Below are 24,676 nucleotides of genomic sequence, written 5' to 3'. Positions count from 1 at the left end.
CTTCTGGGGTGATGAAGTGTTCAGGAAATAGATGGTGGTGAGGGCTGCACAACTGTGAGTGTGCAGAAGACTGCTGAGCTCTGTCTCTGGGAGTGCCTGTTGTTGGGGCGGCTTTATTTTGTTCTCATCGTGCAATGAGAAGACTCATCTGCTGCTGTGGCCGTTCTACTCCCGTGAGTGGTGAGGGTCAGAGACTTTGTAGAGTCATGTTTCTTTTTTTTTTGCCCCTTGCTGAGTGTAGGCAAAAAAGGTTTAAGCCTGAGAAAGTGCTCCATCTGCAGAAATGTCTTTTAGTTTTGCATGGTGTAAAAATCTTGAGAGCTTTTTAATCGTTGAGGACAGCCTGTGGGGGGAAACAGCCCGTGAATCCTGGGTGAGTCCCGGAAGAGCTGCGCGTCCCTCCCTGACACGGGTGGGGATTTCACCCCCGTTCAGGCAGTGAAGGGCCCAGACCCGAGAGCGGAGTTGACAGTCGTGAATATTTACATGAATCCGCTGCTTCATCTTGGATATTAATTTCAAGCTGAGTCAGTTTGTGGCGGCAGCCTCATCCTACATCAGGAATTTATAGTATCTGCTCTTTGAGGTGAAGACCTGACAGACTTGACTATTTAACAGTCTCCCTTGAATTGATATCTCAGATTACTTTGTCAAAAGGAAAACAGCAGAAATACAGACGTCCTTTAATGCCAATGTGACCTGGAAAGGGTTTAGTCTCTGTGCCTCAGTGGCCTTATCTGCGGGTGGGGATGATGATAACAGTGCTTCCCTCAGAGGGGCTGGTGAGGGGAGAGTTAGAAGCACACATGGAGGACTTACACGAGATGCTCATGAATGACCGAATTTAGTGCTCTCAGCCTGGTCAGGCCTCAGGAGCAGAGATGTCAGAACAGAGCAGTCCTAGCGGGAGCTCGATCCGTGTTGGCAGGTGTTATGATCAGTATCACCTCTGTGGGTTATCAGGTAGTTTTAAGACTTGGTAATATGAATTCATGAATAATGTTAGAAGACTAGACATCTCAGATCCTGTTTACATAGTTCTCAAGATTTCCTCTGAGAAATGGATGTTTTCTCCCCATCTTAAATATGAGATGAGTCTCTAAAAAATTCTGTATTCCTCCATCTTTTTGCTTTAATTCTCCATTTCTTAAAAAAGAAAGTTTTTAAATGGAGTTTATGGGGACTGAACTGAGGGCCTCATGCATGCTAAGCACATACTCTCCCAAATGAGGTATAATCTCCCAAATGATTTTTTTTTTTAATTTACTTTCTTAGTATTCAGAAGTTAGAGGCCTCTAATTCTTTTTCTGGAGACTTGTCCATGAACCTGTAAATCTATAATTAATGGACAAAACTTGGTTTATTAAAAACATCAATAGAACTTTCTGCAATCCATCCAAAAGGAAATGCTGATTGAATTAAAATGTTTCTCCTTTAAGGTGATTTCTCCTTTTTGGTCTAGCTTAATTTATTAACAGCCATCCTCATCATCATAATGACCAAACTCGCTCTGAGTGGACACCTACCTAACACTAAAATGCTTTCCTCATGTTTTACTTCATAGCAGGTGTTTGAGGGTAGGTATCAGTGTCTCCTTTTTTGCAGCTGAGGGATTGAGAGATGGAGCAGCTTGTCCTAAATCACACCCAGCTGGCGGTGGCTAGCTCGGTGCTGGAACCCAGGCTGCACAGGATGCATTCTTAATTGCTCCTCTAATCAGCCTCCCGTTGAGTGGTTACCCGAACTGCTGTGACTCCATAAATGGCCGATTTTTGTGATCTCAGCCTTATGAGGCCTTCAAAGGAGAGACACCAGTGAGAATGTGAGACAGAGTGTCATAAATTAAAATTGTACATTTTCACAAATGTTTAATTCTCAGGTAATTACTTAAAAAGTTAATTTTTTTAATTTAGTGGTCTGTTAGCACAAAAAACAAAACATTAAAAACAATTATAGTGCCAAAGAGAAGTGGGCTTTGAAAGTCCAACCACTGTTAATGATGTTACTTGTTTTTCTCTAGTGGCCCTTATTGACAGAAATACTTACAAAGACTGAATTGGTTTTATGTAGTCTTAATATGGAAGAAAAGATTGTCAGTGAATATTATAAGTAAAATCTTTACTCTTTTCTTTCTTGATGGTGAATATGTAAGTTGTTTTCATGGCTTAAGTACATTTCCTTATTTGTGAAATTTGAGTAATATCGTTTAACTTGTCAGACTGTGAGAGTTAGACGCCTTGTATACAAAGAACCCAAGAGGTGCTTAATAAAAATGTGCTGTCAGAATGACAGATATTTTAGAAGGATCAACTCTGAATACTAAAGAGTGTCGCTTAATTCTGATGCATATTCAATATTTATAATATTTATATATATGATATATTTGAATATGGTTTAAAGTAACAAGGATTCATTTTTTTTTTTTTAGTGTAGTATGAAGTTTTAATGAAATCTGTATCATACTAGTGAGACAGGGACTAGTTAAATTGCCTTAATCAGACGACCTTGAATATTATTTACACAGAATATGTATTGTTACAACTCAGAATTCATGTTGCCGTGTAACCATCCACACAGACATTTAAATTCGTGGGATTCTGACCAGATTCATTAAGTTTAGTAAAATCCACATTGATCATTATCAGGGAATAAGCTTCTCTCTTTTGTGATTAAGCAAAATTTTGATTTTTTTTCCTGCACTCTTAACAGGTTTAAAATATCAAAACATTGATTTAACAAGTCACTTTTTTAATAGAATAAAGCTCATGCTGTTTTATTATGTAAATAAATGGTTTTGTATTTCATCAATCTTGTATGATATCCTGGCTCTTTGAGAATTATTTTGCAAGATACATAGATAACCTAATGTTGGAAAAATACAAACGTGACTTTTATGAATATAGGCCTAGTACAGATCTGTTGGTTTATGCTACAGTGCAAGACATGAGGCCTGGGAGAGCTTTGCTGCCGATTGCAGGACAGAACCCATGTCTCAGTTTCCCCTCCTGTAAAATGAAGTGGCTGGACTGGATTCTTTCCTCTTCTAAGATGAGTTTCCATGAACCTATGTCTTTTGTTTATATTCAGGAGTATTAGCAATATCAGATTAAATACTGAATACCCTTCCCTTCCCCCGAAGCAAAGTGCAGTATGTGCTACATAAGCTTTTAGTTATCTGATTCTCTTTTCTGATCCTACAGGCAATTTTTGTGTTGCATCTTTCCCGGCAACCTGGAAGGTCATTTTAGCCATAGGTGGCGCTGTTGCACCTTCTAACAGTCTTAATATTCCTTTTGCAAAAGAAGGCTTAACAAATGTTATTTTGTTTTGATTCCGTTGCTTAGTGCTTCAGAATAGCACAATGTCCATTATGTCTGTCTACCTGGAAAAATTATTCTGCTTATGTCTTAGACTTATTCTGTCATCTCGCTGTGAACATTTCAGACTTGCTGTGCAAACAATGGCAAAATCGGTCTTTTCTTCCAGTGTTAGCAACCAGTGAGCCGGAATTTTATAAAGCAGCTAAGAGCGGCCTCTGGAGCACCTTAAAGCTGAAAAGTGTACTGAGTTCCCTGAGTATTGACCCAGCAGCTGTGTATCATTTGTTGGGAGGTGATTTTGTACATATAAGAAGGGGTGTAGTTTTTTGTCTTGGGTTTGCGTGCACGTGCTGCCACTGAGCCACGTGAGCCTGAGTCAGTTTGCTCTGAGTTTTTCCCTCGTCTGTGAGATGGGGACGCTCGTATCTGCTTTGCAGAATTGTGAGAATTAGAAATTATGTAAAGTGTTTACCACAGTGGGTATGTCAAGAGGGCTCATAAACTTTAGCTGCTTTTTTGTGTGAAGCCATCATTTGAGAGTCTTTGGCAATTACTAAGAAACAGGAAAATAAGAAAAGCTGGTTTTATGCTGAGAGATATTTGAGGAGGTTCCTTAGTTCCTATACCCATAATTAAGCATCAGCAGTGTCAGAACTGTTACACAGTCGCCCTGAACCAACGTTAAGCCACAGAATTCTTTGTTACTTCATATATTTTGGGGCTTAAATGGATCCAATACTTATACACATGTTGTCTCCAGCAGCCAACTGAGAGATGACACATAAGAGTAGGCAGGCGATAAATGTCTTATTTGTTACTGATGAAGCCACGTTCTCCATGAACTTCAGGGCTGTGGGAAAATGCATGTCCTGATACTGTGTCCCAGAATTAGAGACTCACCCTGTCCCATGTAGCTCTGTGACACAGCGAACCTTCCCTTGAGAGGACCTGCCCATTCATGCACAAGGCTGTCCTGCCATGGAGCCGAGCATCCCAAGTGCTTCCCAATGGTGATCAACACTGGAGGGAAAGGAAGGGTTTCAAATGCCCTGCTTGTCTTCTCGGACTCACACCTCACTCTGTTATTGTGACGAGGGCTATCTGTTGGCCAGGGGCCAGGGGTGTGAATGGAGAAGCACTCTCCATGGCCCAGAGGAGTGGTTAGGAGGCATTCCCTCCCTCGGTTTAAACAGGTGGTGGGATGGAAGAGAAGGGTCCTCCCCAAGAGTTTATAAAAGGAGAAATAAGGATTTTCTTTGGGACTTAGACTAGCCAGGAAACACATAAGATGATTAGAAGGGAGACTTGTAAATCACTTTGATATTAAGTTGACATTTGTTGAACACCCAAAATGTGCTACATTCTTTTCTGAGAGTTTTACAGAAATGAATCCTTCAATCTTCTCAACAAGCGAGTAAGGAAGGTTTGATTGTTATCCCAGTTTTACAATGTGGAAATTGAGGCACACAGAGGGTAAGTTGGCCAAAATCACAGAAATAGTAAGTGGCAGAGCTGGTATTTAAACCCTGGCTTACTGGTTTGAGGCTCCCAGAGATGGGCTTTGGGTGTTTAGAGTTATCTGCATCCCTGAATCTTTGTACCTCTGTGCATATGTTAGCCCAGAAAGGACAGGGAAAGGAGAGTTACACAGATGCTCATAGTCATGTCTTGGCCACTGTCCACAGAGAGTGCATCGTGATTGGCGTTATTTGTTTTCCAGGCAGTAGATCAGTTCTTATAACAGAAATTTAGTCCATTGAGTTAATCTAGAAACCCTTCCTGCTCTGTTTCTGTCCATGCTTGCCATGTGACTGCCTCCCCGTGATTAGGCCATTGAGAAAATGTACTCATGGTTGAACTCTGATATTTCAGTCTGGTTCATAGTTTCACGTCTTCTGTTACATTAATAAGTTAAGTTTCTGGTTTTCTTTCATCAGTGTGTCATGAGTTTGGTTAATGTGAAACAAGTCCATGGGAGCCCAGGGGTGATGACGGTATAATTTCTGAGCACGTTGTGGCACTTCTACCCTTGCAGACCTGGCAGGAGTATGTCCGCCTTCCTCACTGATTTCCCCCAACAGCAGGGTCCTCTCCCACCCCCGCATGTGAGGCTGGGAGCTCTCTGAGTAGGCCAGTCAGAGGCCAAGTCCACCAATCAGAAAATGATGAAGTACCTGGAAGTGGTTTTAATAGAAGAAAAGGGTTTCCAGGTAGTCCAATGGGCTGTTCGAGTCTGTTTGGTGAAAAGCTGTCCAGTGTCTGTGGTTGAGGTGCTTCTTTGCTGTTGAAAAGCCTGGATTAGATGAAGGGATTTTAAAAAGCAGAAAGGAGTGATTTCAGGTGGTACGTCCACACCGGTGAGAAGTGATGGATGACCACCTGTGTGAGGCATAGACAGGGTCTTACAAACTTCTTAAAATAACTTTAAAAGCTCTTCCATATGAGTGCATTTCATATGGGGTCCAGTTCATCACTAGTCACCCTGAGAGGGCAAATAATTGATGATGGCAGAAAGGACACGGAGGCATCAAAAAGGTCTCAGTCATTTTCCCTTTTTAAAGGATGTGGCAAAGTGTAATATATTTGAGCTGGTTTTTCACTAAACAATTTTTAGTGTTTTCTGCGACTCCCCAATGCCCCAAGGTTCCATGCAGCTGGGTGTCCCCTCAGAGCAGGTCTGTCAGAGCTTGCCCTGGGTAGACGCGGTGTCACGGGGAGCAGGACGGTCAGGGTCCGCAGCTCCTCCGAGCTCCATCTCCTCATCCGCAGTGCCGGGATTCTCATCCATGTCTACTTAGTAGTGTTGCTGAGAATCACACGTGATGGTTATCAGGTGTGATTTGTGATTGTCTCTGTGATTGGCATATAGTCAATATTTGAAAGAAACACTTTTTTTTTTTACTATAATTGTAGCACATAGATTGCAGTGCTTTTTAGTCTGCTTTTTTTTATATAACTTTATTCTTATTTTTAAATATGCACTTATTTTTATTTATTTTTTTGGAGGTACTGGGGACTGAATCCAGGACATTGTTCATGCTAAGCAGGTGCTCTACAACTGAGTAATACACACCCTCCTTGTCTGCACTTGAAAATAAATATTTCAATACACAAAATAGCTCTTAAACACCATCATGGGACCTAGTCACTGTATAGAGAGTTGAAGACGTATGCTTTTTCAATAAGAATAAATGTTGTTGAGACATACATTTCTGAATCTGTTAATGTGCTTAAAAATGATCATAGGTAGTGATAAACACGAATCTTTGATCCAGTACTTCTTAGGGTCTGTTTTGCCATCAAGTGAAATTACATTCTACAGAGAAAGCTAATTGGATCTCTTTGATATTTGGATGGTTTAGCAGATGATCAAGGCTTTCAAAAGCTGACAGATTTGTATTTTAAACTAACTACAAAGTTATCTTCTAGAAGTTGGAATTCCTAAACTTGTGAAGTGCCCAGTAATCCAGGGGGTATGTGTCTGTGTCTGTGTGAACGTTTGTGTGTGTGACTTCAGGAATCTAGAAATAAGTTTCATATGGACTTCTGATACCTTTCTCCTACAGTTCAAGGTATAGGCATATATTTACACAAATAAATTGATATTCTTTTGTCATTTGGCATATTGGTGGGAATAAGAGTTTCTCATACTTGTTTCAGAAGGGTTGGGGAGCATGAGCTCAGAAAACGGGAGGAGAAAGAGGCAGGGAGACACTTCACACTTTGTGCAGGATATGAGAAACAGTAGCTTTTTTTTCTCTTTTCTTCTAAAGCAAACTGGCACTGAATTGTAACCTACTATTACCCAGAATTGCTTTTCTGATCAGATACAAGTGCCTCAGATTTTTCAAGGCAACATGAATGATGAAATATGTTTTAGCAGTTATCATTAAAAGTAGTTTTATTTTTCAAGTAGAAGGCTATAGCCTGTTCTTCCAGCGGTACATGAAGTCCTCATTGATCTATGTACATGATCTATGTTCTTAGTTTCTTTGTTTTTTTTTTTTTTTTTTTAAGTGCTTGTTTCATTGTGGTGTGAATGAATGTTTAAAATTTCTGGATTTTGATCTTTAGAACATGCTGATTTATCAGAGCTGTTAAAAACCTGATTGTTCTTTGGTCCTTGTTTGTTGGGGCACCCTATTGATTTCTGTTGTCTGTTAAAGCGGGAAATGCTTCCTCTAGCCTGCAGATCATTAAGTGAATGGTTTGCAGTGTGCCTTTAAAATTATTTGAATGCATTGAGCATGTTTGTCCAGTGAATTCTGAATTAACTCATTCTATTGACTTTGCTTTGGTTCTGTGGCTTTTGCTCCTCTCCACAAGAATTTGAATTCTCTGTTGCATTTTGTATACGTGTTCTTAACAGGGGAAGAAATTTTGCATTTTTTACAGAGGTGGCTTTTCCTATCCCCTCTGAATGCCTTCTATAATTGATACAATAGTAATCTGTTATTGCAGTGCATAATTCTTTCATAAACTATTTTTTGGCATAATCAGAAACAATGACAAAGTATGATAATAAAAAATATGAAAACCTTCCTTCCTTTGAAGAATAGAAATCAGGTGGTCAGGCTCACGCATGCTTTGTGCCTGACACACTTACTCTCATGTCATTGTGTATCATGATTCGGAGATGGAGTTGCTCCAGGTTTATAGATTTTTGTTTTAACATTTGTGTTGAATTCTTTCTCCAGGCTGATGTTTCCTGTTGGTTTTGTGGAAAGAGTAGAAGGGAAACAAATCCTTTGTTTTGTTTTCAGGAGGCCTGAGTTGATGAGAAAAGTGTTGAGGGTGGGCTGAGGAAAAGAGTGACACTCCCTCTCCTCCCGGCTGAAATTGATAAACAAAGAAATCAATTAAGTGTATCGGTATTTGAACAATAGAAGTTAGAGAGCCCAAAATGGCTAGATATGCCCAATGGAAATTACTGAATTCACCTGCAGAATTATGTGCTTTACCAAGTAGAAGCAACTTAGAGCAATCAGAAAAATCAGTAATATGATGAGATATAAAAGGAATATTATATCTTTTATTTCTGAAACTTTTCTACGGTAAGTTGTGTAGAGCTAAAATTAAGTTTCAAGCACCAGGAGTTAAGAGTGTGGGTAGTTCTGTAGGATCGTTATTCACGGATGTGCCTAGACCCTGCTAGAGTGGCTGAAGATGGCAGGAAAAGACCCAGAGGCAGGATTTGTCATCCTAGGGTGTCCTCCATAATGGTTCCATGTGGGACCCCATGATTGGTTTAACAAATTGTAACACACTCCAGCCTCCTGTGAACTTTAAGAAGAAAAATATATGCTTAAAAACTGCTTTGCAAGCAAGTGCCTGTACATCCTCACTCCAGTCTCCTTGCCTTAAAAAGCAGAGACAATGCTTTGCTTGCATAGTTGAGCTTTTAGATAGCACTCTGCTGGTTGCAAAGCAAGGACCGAGGCCCTCAGCTATAAACGCTGAGCTTGTGTGCTGTTAGATAGTCTATGATCCACAGAACAAGGACCTGGCTGGTCTGGTGGTCTGCTTTGTAATTCACATGTCTAAAAATGTATCTTGCTCCCCTCACCCCATGACTTCCCTAAAGATACACTAATCCTTTGTACTCATTGTGTATTCTACAATCTCTGCTTCATACTGTCTTTCCCGAAGTTCCTATTACTATCACACAACTGTTAATGAATTTTTCCTTTGATTATACACAATAAATAAGGGTGCAATTGAGAGGCTCGTGGAGTTGGCTCCCTACTCCCTCTCGATTTATTGACTTTTTCCACAGAGACTTGAATAATCATTCCATGTCGGTAAGAATTCTGCCAGCCAACCCACAGTTCCAGGTGAGAAGGATGCAGGTTTATCTCTCCTACCAGAGGGAGAGAGAGGAGAGAATTGAGATATGCTCCCCCATGGTCGCTTCCTGTCCCACGGCCACTGCAGTTCACCTGCAGCCTTCTGGCCTCTGCTCAGAGGGCCTCTGTCCCAGGACTGACTGCAGCTTTTTCTTCCCTTGTCAACATTTCCTGTGCCTTTCAGAAGTTGGTCTCTTCTCTGCAATTCAACCCTGGTAGATGTGATGGTGGTCAGCGTGCTGGTGGGCAGTCCTTTGGGGACTCCCAGGAGACATGCTGATTCTCCTGAGTCTCTCAATCGGGGTTACAGAATAGTCAAGCACCGAAGGAAGCCCATTCACGTGAGGTCAACAGAGCATTTTATCACTTTCATTTTATTTTTAAATTTTCAGTGGAGAAATTATTTGTAGCAAACTGTTCCAGATATTCGGCCGCCTGCTTTCCTCACCACCATTTCCTTGTTGGCTCTGGTGCTTGTTTTAAGAACCAGGTTTCTTCTCTGGTCATTTGTAGCAGCTGGGCTTGCCGAATCCTTGATCTGCATTTGAAGCAGAATGCTTCTTCCTGATGTGAAACAGATTTTCTTATTTCTGAATATTTCGTGTACACTCAGCAACTGTTTCAAGTGAAATGCTCTTGTCCAATTTCGGTTAATTCACATTTGCTTATCTCCTACTTTCATGCTGAGGGCAGTTTCTTCTTCCTCTAATAAAAGTTAGCAATTTGCATTTACTAGGGAAGGTACTGGCCCGAGGTGCTTTTTTTCTTACCAGTTTTAATACAATTCACCCATTTAAATATACAGTCGTTTTTACTCTATGCCCAGAATTGTGCATCCCATTTAATCTTAGAATATTTTCATTCCCCCAACAGGAAGCCCCGTATGCATAAGCAGTCATTCCCATCTTCCCCATCCTCCCCCAGCCCCAAGGAGCCACTCTTCTCTCTCTGTGGATTTGCCTGTGCTGGACATTTCATTTAAATCGAGTCACTTCATGTAAGTTTAACCGTCTATTGTGACTGACTTATTTCACACTGAGTAACGTTATCAAAGTTTGTCCACGTTGTGGCCTGGGTCAGTACTCTATGCTTTGCTATTGCTGAATAATATTCCACTGTATGGCTGGGCCCCACTGTTTACCCATTCATCAGGTGATAGGCAATTGGGTTGTTTCTGCTTTTTGGCTGTGATGAGTAGTGTCGCCATGAATATTCCTGTAGGAGTTTTTATGTGGATATTTGTTTTCAGTTCTCTTACGTCTGTGCCCAGACAGCAGAGTTGCTGGGTCATTCAGAAACCAAATGTTCAACTCTCTGAGGACCTGCCAGGCTGTTTTCCAAAGTGGCCACGCTGTGTTACGTCCTCACCAGAAAGGGCTGTGAGCTCCGCTTCCTCTGTGTCATTATTAGTGCTTGTTACACTTTTTTTTTTATTATAAGCTATTGTTGTGAGTGTGAAGCGGTTTCTCCTAGTGATTTTGACTTGATTTCCCTTACAGCTAAAGATATTGAACATCGTTTCTTTGTGCTTATTGGCCATTTGTATATTTTCCTTGAAAAATACCATTTCAGATCCTTTATTCACCTTTTAATTGAGTTGCCTTTTTATTGTTGAGTTGTAGGAGGTACTTTTTTTTTTATAGATACAAATTCCTTATCAGATAAGTGATTTGAAAAAAATTTCTCCTGTGTGTTGTTTTTTCACTTTCTGGATGGTGCCCTTTGAAGCAAAGTTTTAAATTTTGATGAACTCCAATTTATCTCTGTTTTCTTTGTTCCTTGTGCTTTTGGGGTATTATTTAAAATCTGAGGTATTTTATTTAAAATTTTATATATAAAATAACTTAATTCGTAGGACCGTTCTAGGAGATGGGTGCGGTTGTTGTCCCCAGTGTATGGATAGAAGACTGAGATGCAGAAAATTTCTCTGAAATATCAGTTTCACAGCTACCCAGTGCTGTGGGAGTTCAGGCACTCATGTTCGTCCCAAACATCTGTGATCCTCACCACTATGCTCCACTACTGCCTGGAATCGTTAATGAAAACGTCTTTCCTTTTTTGATTCCTTGTTAGTTTGTTTTCTCATTGGGGACCTCATCTCCTCATTTTCCTTTTGGATATCAGTGTAGATTTATTTTAGGTTTCATGTAGTCAGAAGTATTTCTATCAGTTAACTTCTTTATTACTCACTCTCCAGTGATGATTGTTGCTAGTTGACCTAATCAAGTCATGCTTAAGTCTTTCCTTCTCATGACACTAAAAACAGTCATGACTTACAGAATGCTAAAAGCAGAAAGTACTTGATTGATTTTATTTTGCTACCCAATCAAACCAATCAAATAAAAACCCGCTGTTGACACAGATTATAAGCCCTCCAGGATAGGGTCACTGTCTTCCTTGTGTTTCATTTATTTGGTCACAGTGTCTGGATAGTGCCTTGCTGTTCAGCAGTTTTGTTAGGAAACGGTGCTCGTGAATCATTGTAAGGACAGAATTTTGACAACAGACTGTGTTGTTCATTTCACAAGGGAAAAGATAATATAGAAATACTGCTCAGATCTATTTTAAAATTAAGCTTGGAATTCTGAGAACAATTCAAGAAACCATACAAAGATTTTTCACTAATTTTAGATCTATCTTAAACACATTATGGTTGCATAGCAGAGTAACTTATCAAGTAGATTTGACAAGAGGAGTGTATTATTGATTTTTTGTTTTATTTGAAATATTCTATCTGTGATAAAGTAATCAGTGCCTATAAATGAACAAATATGTTTGTATTTCTATGCAACATGGGAGCAGACTTCATATGTTTCTATATAATATATATGACTGTGTGTTTTAATCTGTCTCTCAGTGTTTTTATAGTTTTTCAGCAATGTTGTAACATTAGAATTCTAAGAAATTCACTCCCGATACTACTGCAGTTTGTACTGTGTATCCTGTCTTATGTATGGGATTCCACTGTCCCCTAAGTGAGGAATTTCCTCTCCTATTGAGTTAGAAGCAGATTTAAAGGAACTGTGATTTCTAGGCGTTTGCTCTCCATGTGTTTGCACTTGGGTGTCAATCACAATTTTCCCTTTCTTGAGTTTTCATTGTTCAATTAGAATTTTTGAAAATAACTATTAATATGTTTCACTAGTCTCCCTAGTAACTTGATGTTTTTGTGCTTTTCAGTTTTCAAATTATGAAAATTGTAAATGCACACTTGTTTTTAAGTAGTCCTTTTTCACTAGATATTTGTTTACCTCTTTATAGTTAAAATAATTTTTTTCCCAATGAATGAATCACTGTGCATGTTTTACAAGATACCTTTCTTTTTATTTTTCTTATTCTAACAGGTATATTCATTGTAGAGAATTTTGAAAATAAGGATAAACCCAGTAATAACTTAAAAATGGCCTCTAATCTCACCTGGAGATACAGTTGTAAGGTTTGAAATTGAGAATTACAAGTCCTCTCATTTTTTTCTTTTTTTCAAGTACGTTTTGGTTACTGAGTCCCTCGAATTCCCATATGAATAGTAGCAGCAGCTAGTCAGTTACTGCAGAGGAGCCCGCTGGGATTGTGATCGAGACCACGTTGAGTATACAGATCGCTCTGGGGAGCACTGCCATCCCAAGAGCGCTGTCATCTGATCCAGGAATGTGCGTGGTGTGTCTGTCCAGGTATTTAGGTCTTCTTTAATTTTTTTCAACAATGCGTAGAGTTTACATAGTATTATTTTACCTTATTTTTTTGCCTTTATACTGAGTACAATTGTGCAAGGTACCAGGATCAGAATTGTATTATAGCCCCGCCACTTGCTGCCACCATGGACGCTGCACTCTTGCTTTGCCCTGTGTAAAATCTTGCACAAAATAGGACCTAAGTAACTCTCACTTGAATGAATGATTATATGATAGCTGGATGATGCTGGAGAGTCCTTGTGATGATGTCTTTTTCCCAGACTTTCCCCTCTTCTTAACTATGCCTTTTCTCTTCCTTTCCTCCAGCCTCGGTTTCAGCCTGCCTGTGGCATTGATTTTCCCTGAGTGTGGACTCTTCCTTTAACTAGTTCACGATAATGTTTCATGCGGGCTATGAAAACTTGCTAGATGTCAAGAAATAGCAAATTCACTGCATGCTAGTATTTTTAGTCTGTGGTATTATATTATCCATTGAAATTAAATCAGGCTGACACCCTGAGCTCTTTTCTCCTTCCTACGGGTGATACTTCTCTGGTTGCTGTTTGTGCCCTTCCCCCAGACATGGTTTTGGAGTTGAGTAAGTCACCATCAGTGGAGCTCTCTCTTTAAAGATGAAGAGAACATTTGCTCCTTCTCCCTGGTTGGGGACTTGGATGAGATGAGGTAACAGATAAAGAATGGAGCCCCATCTCATTCTGACCCCCGCTCTTTCCGTTCCTTTCTCCAGGGGAAAAGAGTACAATTCAAAAATATAAAGATTGTGAGCTAATGAGATAGACAAGACAACCGAACATTTGTTAAATATCCTTTCATGCCGGAAACAAATGTATTATACACACAAAAAGCACACAAATCACGGTAGTACTGCGGTTACAAACGTGGGTCCGAGTTCGAGTCCTACTCTGGAGTGACCAGTCCTGTGAGATGGAGAACTGGTAGGTCGGCTTAGCCTCTCCCGGACTTGTTTTCTGTCCTGCAGAGATGGGGCTCGCTAGGCGTCCCTCTCCCGTAGAGGTGCTGTGGGGTGTAAATGGCGCGCGTGGGCAGCCCGAGCACAGCTGCTCATTCCTCGTAAGGGCAGGATAGCATCGCTTTTGCGATGACAGCTTTATGACCGTCCCGTGTAGGCTCTTAGTGCTCCGAAGGGATGCCTTGTGGTTTGGAGATGGGATTCTCACTTCTGTAAATACCCAAGGATTGTGTTATTGGGCCGTGCTGATTTGAATCTATTCTTTAGAAAGTACATATTGTAGATATATTTTTCAAGCATGCATGCTTTTTTCTTTTATTATTTATAGTTCTACCCTCTCATCTCTTGGTGTGACTTTTCATGGAATCCAGGAAACAGTCCTAAGCCACCTGCCTCTTCACACTTCTCCGTGGTGGTTTTCTTCCCTGACTAGAAGAGGGTTCTGCATAGGAAATTTTCTTTGTTCCCCTTTTCTTGGAGTCACTCTGTCTCCCCAACTCTCACCTGTCCATCTGTCCATTTCTCTACCCACTGATTCTTCTGACTTGTTCCAAAAAGCATTTCAGGCAGCTTACAGAAGAACAGATACCAAATAAACAGGTGAGAAAATGGGGCCAAGTTCAGACAGTGAGGCTAGGAGGCGAGCCTGTGTGAGAGTTGCAGGCGTGAGACACACGCCTCAGGCCTGTGACTTATAAGATCGACAGCAACAGTGTGCCTGAGGCTCCCAGCAGACACAGGGAAACAGAGTTTGTGGGAGATGCTCACTGGCTGTGAAATAAATAAGTGGCTTAGGAGATGCCCAGCCTTTCCAGCTACTAAGGCTTAGGAGAATATTTTGAGTTTCTTCCAAAATCAGAGTATTGCATCTTTTCTTTTTTCAGAGTTCTATGTATAGTTGGTTACATTCTATACCTGGAAATTTCTCCAAAACTGCTTCCCACGTGAGTCCCATGGCTCGGGAATGGGGTGGTTCTGCTCATTGACGGCTGTAGGCCAGAAACAGAAAATGACAGCCTCAAAGGAGCCTGGGATTTGTCAGTTATGTTTTGTCAGTGCTGTAGATTTCAGAAAACGCTTTCACCGTTTCTCTCCATCTGAGGTGGCAGCGTGCTCTCTTAGCAGCATAAGGAGCTCAGGGCCACGGGATGGTGGGGGCTGACTGCACTGCTATCAAGACAGATGTGCCAGTCACTGCAGGCGTGGTGATTTTACATAGTGCATTTCATGTTCTTTAATAGGTTTCAACAGGTAGTTAATTAACTGAGTTAATTAACATTTAAGAAATATGATGCTTTGTTGAAAAGACAGTTATAGGCAAAATATAAGTTGTGAACCCTTTAAAAACGGTTTCATTACTGAAATTTTAATAGGGAAGATTTAGTTTATCTTATTTACACCTCTCTTCAAAAGTAACAAAGAAACAAGACAGAAAAAGCAGAGGATGATTTCTGTTCTTCCTCTCTGCTTGCAGGTGCCCTTACCTCCAGTGGCATCCATCCAGACACCAGCACTGACACTGGCCGTGCTCACAACTGCCTTAGCCCTGAAGACACAACTGACAAATAGAAGGGGGCTACGCCCTAAGACAGCAGGTGCTCTTACTTTTTGGGTCCTTATGTAACTGTGCGGTGTTATTCAGGATCGCCCGTTCTACACTTTGTGACGCTGCTGCCGTGTCTCCTAGTTATTTCTGTAAGTACTAGTGTAACTTTTTCAATGTGTGGTACTAGACATCTAAAAATGCTTTTTTCAGATGAAAAATAATGTGTATTTAATATAATAAGTCTGAAAAAAGGGACAAAAGTGTCTATCCTGGTCCCACTACTCAGAGATAATAATTAACACATTAACATCTATTTTCTGTTCTTTTCATCAGTGTGTATTACATCTGTCATAAAAACCAGCGAGCACTCTGTGCCTGTTTACTGTGTGGAGACATCCATTTTCCATTCGGCTTATTACACGTTTTTCTACAGTATTCTCTCTCCCCTGGCATGATTTTTAATGACCAGTATAGCATTCTGTCTTGTGGAGGCATCGTCCATTTTACTTCGGACTTAAATAAACTTTTAAATTCCAAGTATATTTAACTGAAATACTGAAAAGAGAACTGTGGTGGTACCGAAAGGCCCCTACATCCCTTCCCCTTTTTTTCCTGAGAGTAAAAACTGCTGACAATGTGGTGTATATATTTTATGACCTTTATGCCTGTCATATATATATACACATACATACATACATGTATATGAGAAATCTATGTATATGTGTGTGTATATATGCTGTATTGAAAAATAAGGCCACACTATATGTTTTGTGCAGCTCGGTTTATTCACTGAGGTGTATATCATAGACGTCCTCCCACTCCAGACTCACCCGGTCCTTTCAGATAGAGTAGAGGGGTCTCCTGATGTGCAATAGATTTGGTCTCTTGTGTAAGGACACCTTTGGTGGGAGAGTACTGTGGACAAGGCCTTGGACCACGCCAAAACGCCTGCCCCTTAGTGCCCACAGCTCGCCTTGATTTACCGCATCATTGTCTTGATGGTGGATACTTAAGTTTTCTCCATTTTCCACTGTCAGAAAGGGTGTTTGACTGGCGTCCTTCTTGTACAAACATTCCTGTGATCTTGTATGAGTATTCCTTTAGTTAAGGTTTCTGGAAATTTAGTCCCTGGATGTGACAATTACATACATCACAGGCTCCTTTCAAGTGACTCTAGAAATTCCTTCTCCTGCGGGGAATGAAAAGATGTAGAATAACTTATGTAACCAATTCTCTATCGCTGGATATGATTTCACTTCAGCTTTTCTTCCCATCATTGTAAAAAGTGCTGTGTAAATGCTCTGATGAGTAAATCTTTTTGAACTGATTTTTTTCTAAACGAAACGATTCCTAGAAGGGGAGTTGAATCTGTGTGTACACACGTTTATCAGAGTTTACATATCCATTGACATTTCATCCTCCAAACACGTTGCTCACAGTTTGTTCTCTCACAGATGGACACTAGCTAGAACAACTTTTAAAAATATTTGCCAATATGATGAGCAAAAGTGCTTTTTCATTGTTTTAGTTTGCATTTGATGACCAATGAGGTATTCAGCATTTTTCACTTATTAGCCATCTGACTTTTAAAACGTGAATGATCCCTTTTGTCCTTCACACACAGTTAAGTGAGGGAGCTTCTTGTTGCTTTGTGACAGCTCTTTGTATGTTATGAACATTAACCCCTTGACTTCATCAATATGTATCACGCAGTTTTTACTTGTCATTTCTTGCCTTTCATTTTATTCAGTAGGTTTACTTTTGTTGTGGCCCAAAATATACTTAAGATAGTAAATGTCTTCTTTTTGGGTTTTATTTTTGGTATTATTTTAGAAATACTTTCTTATAATGGTACAAATCTCTTCTGTAGGTTTTTTAATCTCTAAGATGGAGATGATAATAGTACTTGTTATAGTGAGGAGAAGTTGAATTAATATGAGCAAAGAGTTGCATTTGCTGTTATTAGTACTTTTTAATATTTACATCACTATCTGTAATTTTTCTTTGGTCATTATGACAGGAATAGAATTTGTTCTTTCCAGGTGATTCTCTGATTTTCCCAGGACAATTATTGAATTCATACTTTGCTCTTTGATTTGAAATCCCACATGCACAAAATACTTATGTACACTAAAGTCTCTTTTTGAGCTCATGGTTTATTTCTGTCAATCTTACTTTATTACTCCAGCACCATAACTTACATATTGTAAAAATTTATTTAATATCTGACAGTGTGATTTTTTTTTGATTCTTTTCTTCCATCCCAATTTTTCTTGGCTAGTATTATGACTTTATTATTCCTGAAGAATTCTAAAATACTTTGTTCAAGTTAAAGAATAAAAACAGATAAGGGTTTTCATAGGATTTTTTAGTAAGTTTTGAATTATCTTTAAAAGAGCATTCATTTTACAAAGCTGCTTTCCTCCATGCAATATGTTGATGTCTCTACATTCACATCTCTTAATTTACCCCTCAGTATAGTCCTGTATTTTTCTCCATGTACAACATGGGCATTATTTTTGAGTTTAGCCCAGATTATTGTTTATGTTTTACTTAATTTTGTAAGTGAGAATTTTTTGCAATTATATTTTTTAACTCTTCAAACTGACACCTAGGAAGGCAGATTCGGATTGTCAATACTCACTTTGTAACTTGTCATTTAAAATTGTAAGTATTAAATACTTGTTCCAGAATCCTTTCTTTTCTGTTTTTCAAAATTTGTTTCCAAGATTATCAAAGTGGTCGTAGCTAAGTAGTGTATTTGGGGAGACTGATGGAGAGAGGTAGTGTGGCTCATGTACAAACTGTGAGCATTTTCATGGCTGCCTTTAGGCTGGAGAGGCCTCCGAAGAGCCCAGGTTAGACCAGGGATGGCTTTTTATGCACTTGAAAGCCAGCATTCCTGCCTTTGTGGAGAAGCCTGTTGGGCGTGACAGGTAGATGATCAAGGTCCGATGGAGGCCATTGGCTGCACAGAGCGCTGTGACTGTGAGAACTGGCGACCATTAACATGGGAAATGCTTGGCGCCAGGAACACTGCAGAGGAGCTGGGGAGCCTGTGTGTTAAGGATTTTCCAGTCCTGGGAGTGAGAAGAGCAGACTCTGCATTCAGATCTGAGTTTGAATTCATCCTCTCTTGTTTAATGGTCCTCTGACTTTTGTCAAGTTATATATCCGCTTTGAACTCCTGTTTTTTTGTGTCTCAAAATAGGAGAATTACGGCCTGCTGCTAGAGTGTTTGATCAGGGTAAATGATTTGTGTCTATAAGATGCCACGTACTGTCACAAGTTCAGTGAGAAATGGGCTGTTGCCTCTTCTGCAACTCAGTGTTCGACAACACACCTGGGGAAAGCCAGTCCCTAATTTGTGTGTGATGCAAGTAGGAACAAAATTAATGTCTTGCCTTTCGCTAGCAGTATTCTTACTCCTTTGCTTCATTTACTTCTTTCCTCCTTTCATTTCCCCTTTCCCCTCCTCCACCAAAAGAACCTGAGAATATCTCAGAACACTAGATTCAAATTACTTTAAAGGTTGTCTCATCCTCATGAAATGACAGTAACATAAAAAAATCTGTACACATCCCAGAATTCATTGTATTTGATTTACGCACACACGCACGCGCACACACACACACACACAATCAGGCTACCTCCCACTTACAGAGGAAGAAGAACCACTTATTCTGAGTTTTCATTCACTGTCCGTGAGAGCAAAGTGTCTTATGCAGACTTTCACCTGGCTTCATGCATGGTGTTTTTAGTTGGATTTCTGCGTTGTGGCCATAGAATTATTCTCCTAACAGAAGAGAGGAAGTGGAGACATAGACATTCTGCTCAGATATTGGTGTCATCATATTTGAGTTGGGAAGGACTTAAGACAGCATAGAGTCGTATCTGTTTATGGGTGAGAATCCATGATAGTGTAACTTGGACAAGAACCTGGATCTTCTGCCATCGTGCCCACGAGGGTGAAGAGGCAACTTGGTGGGGGATGGCAGTGATCCTTCTTGCTTGAGTTCCAGGGTCTTGCTAGTTTTCATTGCTCACCTGCCTTTAGTTAAGGTCCATGTGGCCTCTCATGGGAAGGTCACGCTGTTCTGATAAATAAAGTTACTAATCAGCAAAAAGCTCTGGACCCACTCATATTTCCCAGAGTTTTTTCTGCTGACCTGCTGACACTTTATATAAATGAGATCTAAGAAACTACTGGATATAAAATCCTTTGTGTTATCCTCGAGTTCCATAGGAATGGGGTGCTGTCTCAGGCTGTCTAAGGCTAGATCTGAATAAAGATAGGGTGATAGGCTTTGCTGCTGGACCCTCCACAATCAAATGTGTTTTCCACCTTAGTGTTTAGAATCAGGCAGATGAGCTCAAATCTTGCCTTTACCAGTTATTAGCTTAGTGACCTTGGGGAAGAAACTGTACTTAATTGTGTTCAATTTTCTTTGTTTGTAAATAAGTTAAGTATTTATTTTAAGGTTTTTGATTTAGAGTTGAATGAGTTAATTTCCTCATTTATACCTAAAATACATATCGCGTGGCTCTATGATGGTGCCTTGGTTGTTGATTACTAAGGCACTCGGCAGGGAGAAAGGGGGTGGGGGACCCCTGGATTCTAGAGCTTATTATATTCCAGGATATGCTTGTAAAAGACTGGATGTGCAGTGGATTTTTAGTAAATATCCATTCCTTTCCTAATCCGCATTGATTGTGTATATATCTTTATATTAACATATGAACAAATTTATAATGCAATTTAAATCTTTCTGTAGAATTTAAAATATGTAGTTGTAACAAAAATACGTAAAATAAAATGATTTCACTTTTATTTTCTTTTCAATAAGCAAAACAAAATAAAATAGAAAAGAAAAAAAAAAGGTTTGAAGGAGTAGAAATAACTTTCTTTCCATAGAATCAATTCCCTAACAAAGGTTTTTTGGTTGTGTTGTTAAACAGCATATAAAATTGATAGGTTGTGACATATTGGAAATGAGGAAACAGTGGAGACATACTACCTCCAATGACGTCATTTAGTTACCACGTCAAAACTAGTTCTGCTTCCTGAATGACAGGCCAGTAAATTGGGAGATGAGGTGTTAGAGCAAGGAATAGTGACTTTATTTGAAAAGCTGGCAGACCCAGAAGATGGCATACTGATATCCTGGAGAACCCTCTTCCCCAAGTCAGAATTCAGTCTCCTTTTTTACTAAAAAGGGGCGGGGGTGTGGTTGGTTGTTGCAAACTTCTTGCTGTACGAATTGATTTCCTTGGAATCCTTTGTTCTTGCAGCTGTCCATGTGGGTCAAATCATGGCACCCCTGTAAAACCTCAAAAAAACAAAGTTTATTCTTTATTTTGCAACTTGCCATCTCTACATAAGTGTAGAAGAGCTAACATCCTTAAAGATCAGAGCCCGCAAAATAGGCCCTCCTGGATATTTCAGGCTAAAGGCAACTTTCTTTTACAAAAGGTGCAGAGATAACAAGTCTTAGCCTAGAAAACAGGGTACAGGTTTAAAGACAAACGAACACATCTAACATGGAGTCAAATTTGTTCTTTTCTATTACAATTTCTTTTTCCACCTCATAGATAATTTTAGTAAGAAACATGAGCAATTTTTTTACTTTTGCTTCTTAATAACGGATAAGTGGCCCAACTACAGTTTTGTGAACAGGGATGCTGTGCGGGCATAGGGGTCACAGCAAATTCTTGTTGGGGGTGGTCGACCCTGCAACATGTCTGATGCCCTGTGAGTGTTGGTGAGAGTCCCCCTAACCAGGGGCTCTCTTCAGGAACCACCATGTGGGCATTGACCTCTGGAGACTTCTTTTTCAGCTGTAGGAAATTTTTTTTAGATGCTGTGATGAAAAAATCACTCCAGCTGGGGATAATCAGGGAATAAAGGAAGGGGAAAAGGGCTTGGAGTAGTGTAGAAGAGAAGGACAGAAGATCAGGGAGCCTGGGGGCTTGGGGGCAGGGCCTCGGGAGAGAGAGTAGCAGAGGTGGGGAGGGGCCCGGCTCCAGAACCAGCTCCTGCACCTTTCCCTGCACCCAAGCCTCACAGCTTTTAATTGGGCCCAAGACTCTTTCCTGTCTGGATGTCACCCTGGGCAGAACGTTGAGAATCGAAGGTAAGGTGTGGGCAGCACTCACCTAGGGGGTCACTGAGGACTTGGTCAAGTCCACAGTGCCTTTTCTAGTCATGTGTCTTCACCTGTTCTTTATCTCAGGATCTGAGAAGCAGGAGCAAGGAACTCAGGGAGAGATCCAGGAAGACATCTGACTCTGTTAAGAGACGACAGTCACAGCGACACGGGGAGCGAGGACACTTGCAGCAAAGTAAAATGACTTCACAACTATTGCATCAGAGCTGCAGGTGTGAGAGAGCCTAAGCCTGTCTCAGAGTGCAGGGGACAAGAGGAAAGGAATGGTAAAATTAACACTGACAATTTAAATTTTGTTAAATAGCCTGCTAATATTAATTGTATCAAATGAATGTATGCAGGTGTATTTCTATGATCATTTATAGGTACACACAACCCCACCAGCCCCTCTTTCTCCCATCGGGGATGGGCTTTCTCAAGCACAGTGCCCCTCCTGGTTGAGTGGGCCACGCTGCGGGTCCTCGTCTGGGGCCAGGCTGCTGCAGGACACTGAGTCCCCGAGGCACGGCCTGGGAGACATGACAGGAACATCTCTGCTCATAACTGAGAGCCTCCGTTTCCCCCTGCAGTGTAAGAATGCCGGTGACTCAGTTACAAGCATGCATCCAACCCGTCCTTCCGTGTCATCACCATCTAGAATCGGTGCCTGAATCTTCTGAATTTCTCCAGAATGTGGTTTAAAATCACCTTTGACAATTGAGTGTGTGTCCTCTTACAAGTGGAGGAATTGCTGCCGTTTCCCTGGAACTTACTCACCACTAGTCCATCTGATTTTTCTGTGCTAGGATTCAGTATGGCATGCTAAAAATTCTGCAGTCAGATCTTGAAACACTGATGAAGAGGATTATTTATTTTATTTCTTTATATGATAGTGTTTTACTTTCAAAATTCAGAGTTTTCGGTTCTTTCAAAAAATTTTTTGGGGGTTGGAGAAACAACTTTGCTCTTACCATCTCTGTGACCTGTTGCTTTGTGCCTCTCACCTGTCTTCTGTCACTTGTGAGGTGGTTCCATTTGTGACCCTGTCAGGGTTGTTCATGTTATAAAACATATAGTCTGTTAAAGTACAGTCCCTTTTACTCCGAAGACATTCCACAAATACTCCTTAAATCTGGGTGTGGTTTTAAGAAGACAGAATCATTAGAACATGTACTTGCAGGTTGCTAGTGCAAAATCCCCAAATCAATAGTCTAGCTCAACATCTAAAATCTTTCTAATCTACCTTGGGTTTGTATGGATAAGTGAAGCAGTTTGCTAAGAACTCAAGACCAGGGTTAGAATACAGGCTGGTGTAGCTCAGCAGGTCCTCCCAACCTGATGCTCTGCCAGAGGGAGGGGCCGAGGGGAGAGGGCTTGTCCTGCCCTCCCTGAGCTGACAATTTGATGGCAAAGATCTTTATCAGGTGAAGAACTGGGAGTTTCTTCTAAGAAGAGTGGGTTTGAAAAGAGTCCTAAAACCGCGGGAGTGACACAATCCCTTTTGTCTCAAGTACGTGAGAGCGGCTGTGGGGACACTTGGGAGACTCGTGAGTCCAGGTGTGCAGTGTTGGTGGCTTCCACTTGAGCGGTGGGACGGTCAGTGTGTAAAAGCGAACAGATTGAAGGCATGTTTAGATGGTAAAAATGAAAGGATGAATGCTGTCTGTGAAGGTAGGATGGAGGAAGGCCCAGGTTTCTGGGTGGATTAATGAGGTAAGTGATGGTCCTGCTGTGCTCTGAGGAGGGAAAGCTGCAGAGGGAGCTCTGGGGGAAAACTGATGAGTTCAGCTGTGGGTGAAGTGAAAGGCTGTTAGATGTGTGGACTGGGAGATCTGGTGAGAGCAGGTACTGAGTAGGAGGAGGGGAGAGGGACCTTCAAATCATTTTGTCTTGTGAACATACAAATAAGTATGAGTAATGACACACAACACCTCTATATTCTGGATTAAAACCCAGTAACATTTTTCTATATTGACTGCAGAAGTTCTTAATTATTTTTTAATAGAAATAAAAAAATAGAAACAAAATAGTGAAGTTAATGAACATCTTAGAGTTGATGTGTGTCCTTGTATGTATTTTGATACCTCATCTGTTTATAACCATAATCTACAAAAAGTTAGCTTGTTTAGCATAAGAGTTAAACAGAGGGACGTGAAACACACTGTTGGGGGTTGAGGCTGATCACCTTGGGCAAACTATGTCGCCTCTCTGTCCCTTAGTTACTTCTTCTGTGACTGCCTCCAGGCCCCTCATCACAGCTGATTTCCTAGACTAGATGTTGGGAGGGAGGCTGCTGAAGGGGCTAAGAAGTGGTAACTGCTTGGGATACTGAAGAGAGAGACGAAAACAGATTAAAGCCGAGAAACTGAGTACAAATACCCTCAAAAAAGGAAAAAAAAAATCACAAAGTGTTTTGAGCCACTTAGCGTAAGGGAAACAAAATCACGTGGACCCAATTTTCTTGAGCATATGAGTATAGTGGGTGGAAGGGTGTCATCAGAAAAGTGTTGAGAAAAGGCCTTTTGGTTTCCCTTGACATTTGCAGTAAGGATGGGAGCAGAAGCGAAAACCCCCTGTTCACTGTGGAAGGTGCTCTTTTTTGCAAAACTGACCAAAGGTTGGAGACAAGTCATCAGCGGTGCTGGCAAATGAAGAGACTTCGGGATTGGGTGGGGCACTTGCTGTGACTTCCAGGTGGCCTGCTGGCTGGGGGCTGTGAGGCGGGCAGTAGGTTTGCAGGGTGACCCGAGCATAATTCCTGGCTCTGAGGCTGCTGGTCTGACTAGCAGACCTGAGCACCCGCAGACCTAATGGGGCAGCTCGGGATGTGGCCTGGGACACCTGCCTTTCTGAGGGCAAGAAGAGGGCTCCCCTGAGGGGGTGTCCCTGTGGAGAGTGGAAAAGTCCTCCTGCAGGGGAAGAAGTGCCTCTGAGCAGGGGGAAGGATGCACAGGCAAGACCAGCCTGAGCATGGAGGTTTTGGGAAGCCGGAAGTCATAAAGTGGCCCAAGCAGCCTTGTTCCTGCGAGATTGGAAGGAAAAGATGCTGAAAAAGCAGGCTAGGGTCAGACCGTGTTGTGGGTTATGAGTGACAGTAAAGGACTGGTCAGGCAGGCACGAGAGAACCCTGTGGGCGTCCCAGCTGGGGCATCACGC

At 41.0% G+C, this 24,676-nt stretch overlaps 2 long non-coding RNA genes across 3 annotated transcripts in view; both read left to right on the top strand.

Annotated features, from left to right (window-relative positions):
- LOC141577213 (uncharacterized) overlaps positions 1 to 13,770 on the top strand; it is a 91,851-nt gene extending 78,081 nt beyond the window's left edge. For both annotated transcript variants that reach the window (XR_012506028.1, XR_012506027.1), the window contains 2 exons: positions 12,652 to 12,837; positions 13,586 to 13,770. This is a non-coding gene — a long non-coding RNA (uncharacterized LOC141577213). The remainder of the gene's footprint in view (positions 1 to 12,651; positions 12,838 to 13,585) is intronic.
- A 1,551-nt stretch (positions 13,771 to 15,321) lies between these two features.
- Positions 15,322 to 24,676, top strand: part of LOC141577214 (uncharacterized) — a 32,457-nt gene continuing 23,102 nt past the window's right edge. The window contains exons 1-2 of the long non-coding RNA XR_012506029.1: positions 15,322 to 15,523; positions 21,608 to 21,807. This is a non-coding gene — a long non-coding RNA (uncharacterized LOC141577214). The remainder of the gene's footprint in view (positions 15,524 to 21,607; positions 21,808 to 24,676) is intronic.

Source organism: Camelus bactrianus, chromosome 3 (assembly GCF_048773025.1).
Source record: "Camelus bactrianus isolate YW-2024 breed Bactrian camel chromosome 3, ASM4877302v1, whole genome shotgun sequence".
In the NCBI taxonomy this organism is placed as follows: domain Eukaryota; kingdom Metazoa; phylum Chordata; class Mammalia; order Artiodactyla; family Camelidae; genus Camelus; species Camelus bactrianus.
Note: the sequence above shows the minus strand (reverse complement) of the source record. Positions and strands in the feature narration are given on the sequence as shown.